Source organism: Triticum aestivum, chromosome 4D (genome assembly GCF_018294505.1).
Source record: "Triticum aestivum cultivar Chinese Spring chromosome 4D, IWGSC CS RefSeq v2.1, whole genome shotgun sequence".
In the NCBI taxonomy this organism is placed as follows: domain Eukaryota; kingdom Viridiplantae; phylum Streptophyta; class Magnoliopsida; order Poales; family Poaceae; genus Triticum; species Triticum aestivum.
The window spans coordinates 515205053-515208011 of NC_057805.1; the positions used below are offsets into that span (position 1 = coordinate 515205053).

Here is a 2959-nt window from a genome sequence, read left to right on the forward strand (position 1 = left end):
CAATCCAAGGGTGTTGTTTTCATAGGGGGATAGATGAGAGAGATCGATGTGACTACTACTGACACACGTAGGCACGACCTTGTACCCACCATATTAAATCATCCATCGAAGCTCCTCTCCTTGTCACACATTGTCTAGAGAAGGCACACGGTTTTCGTGTAATCCTATAGAGGCTATATATAGTATGTGAATGCATAGGCTGGAATATATAAACTCGCAAATTTCACCTCCAGGTCTTGTATATAGATATGAAAGTATAGGGTGGAATGCATACATAGGATACATAGTAAACAACACATGGTTGCTTTGCAGTGCAAAGCTAGGCATCAACCGCAAAGCAGGGCATATCATGAGGAGTACATATGCATACGTTAATGAGAATGACAAGAAACCAAAAGATTTTAATCAGGCATGCATGGCTTGGACAGGTTCGAGAAACCTAGCACTTGTCACCACCTAGACATGGCCCCCACAACAAGACAAGCATCATACAATTGTAAAGGATAGGGAGGCATCTCTATCTATCTACAGAGCTCGCATACATCCATCCACTGCCAATAAAAAATTAAACAAAGCCCAGACAACGTCAAAGCTTCTCTGGAAAGTATCTTGCCAGTACATGCATTCGGTCCTATTTAAGCATCTCACTCCTATATCTCTCTATATCATTGGATTCCTTCCATAGATAGAAACATCTCTATCATTGCCCCCAACATTTCTTCCACCCCAACACACATTTCCCAAAGAGCCTTCGCCATGGCAAGCCACCTTAAAGTTCAGCAACAGAAACAAAAGCCGAATCTACCGCCGGGGTTCAGGTTTCACCCGAAAGACATGGAGATCATCATCTTCTACCTGATCCCCAAGGTTCTGAAAAAAGACTTCGACACGACGGTGGTCAGGGAGGTGGATCTGAAAAAATACGAGCCATGGAATCTCCCAAATGAGGTAAACATGGGGGAGAAGGAGCGATACTTCTTCTCCCAGAAGGACCTCAAGTACCCCAACGGGATACAGACCAACCGGGCCATGAATGCTGGCTATTGGAAGGCTACCGGAAAGGACAAGGAGATCATTCTACCGCCGACCAAAAGTCCCATCGGCATGAAGAAGACACTGGTCTTCTAGAAGGGCAGGGCCCCTAGAGGGAGAAGACAGACTGAATCATGCATGAGTACAAAATCGAGATTAACAAGCAGCCGACACCCAACTTGCCCACCAACATCATCGTAGCCGCCAACATTAATGTGTCTTCCAAGGTATTTTTAGTCCTTGACTAGCAGTACTCAGGTCTGATGAATTCGACTGTACATGCATATCTAGCTTGTGACAATTATTGACTTTCACTAATTTAGTTTATGTATGTTGGTAGGAGGAGTATGTGGTTTGCAGAATTTTCCATAAGAGCACAGGACTGAAGAAGGTGTTGTGATGCCATCATATGCCCTGCCCATTCCTATGTGCATGGGGGCAGAGCAACATCGGGGCTTCCTCGAATCCAGTACATTGGCTCCTCTCATGGACTACGACATGTTGTCGTCACTGGCGCCACCGCCGCTGCTGCCTGCAACTTCTTTGTACCAGATGCATGCCATCGAGGCCGGATCATCCATGATGGGTAGTGTGGCGCTCCCAATGATGAACAACCACTACTTTGGGAACCACCACCACCAGTTGATGGTCGCCCAGCCACAGTCGTCGATGTCATTCAACAACCACACCCAGCAGCAACAGATGATGCATATGAGTGCAGACCAGGGCTTCATGGTCGGGGTGGATCCTAGGAGCGGTTCATTGTGCATAGTGTCACAGGAGGACGTTATGACTGGCCCGAGCAACAACAACGATGGCAATGGTGGCGCATCAACGTCCAACGAGATGTCGTCGGTCAACATGGGTATGGATGACATTTGGAACTACTAAAGATCAGCTGATCTGAGAGAACATATACTTGTGTGCTTTCATAAAATAATTATCCACCAGAAGATTGGTTGATATATACCAACATCTATATTAGTTTGCACCGCATTTTTGTTTTCAGCATGGTCACAAGAGCGTATGTATGCATTGTCTTGTTGGCCTGCCTCTCTTTTTCTAGTATTGTGTGTGTGTGTGTGTGTGTGTGTGTGTGTACTGGCTTCTATATGCACCACCCATTAGTGTGTACTTAGCTAAAGTTGCATGTGTTGTAAAATACTTGCCAGTGTCTATATCGTACATGTTTTAAACTTGTGTGGAATAAACTGTTTTTAAATAATGAATATTTTACTGAATGTATTAATGCTCTTCTTGTTTTGGTTGTTTGTGTTTTTAATTGATTTTCTTTTTTAACTCATGTATACTTTTTTCTGGATACACAACGTACATTTTTAGAGCACATGCGAAATATTTTATGGATACACTTTGGACGTTTTTTGAATACATGATGTACATTTAAAAATATACATATTATTGTCGGTACTATGACAAAATGCGTCAAGCACCCAACCGTCCGCCCCACGGTCGCCCCTGGATCAAGCTCAAGGAGGCAGAAGAGATGCATACCAATATCCTCTTCGGTGGTGGTATGCAGAACTTCGTCAAGAAGAACATCAACAATCATATACATCAAGCAAAGCTTGTGCTTGGTGGTGGCATGAGGATCTTTGTCCAAAGGTTCTGCATGAACATCAAACGCTCTCAAGATCAGTAAGTACCAGATCAAGACGCACAACAACGATCGCCGACCAAGACCCGGGAAAGATCCCACCCGACAACAGCTGTCCATAGCTAGCGCGCACTCAGCCAGACATCGACAACAAGCTACTGCCTCACTTACGCGTGGCGCAGTGGTTCTACGCTCGCAGCGCTCTCGCGCCACGGGACCAGCGGGCAGTCATGCCGGACGATGGTGAAGATGCAAGGGGTGACTCACTCACCCACGCCGCCGCATGGTGCACACGCCTATGCCGAGACATGT

General features: G+C 45.6%; 1 pseudogene; it reads left to right on the forward strand.

Annotated features, from left to right (window-relative positions):
• The first annotated feature begins 756 nt into the window (after nt 1–756).
• On the forward strand, nt 757–1923 carry LOC123100790 (NAC domain-containing protein 92-like; annotated as a pseudogene).
• The last annotated feature ends 1036 nt before the right edge of the window (nt 1924–2959 follow it).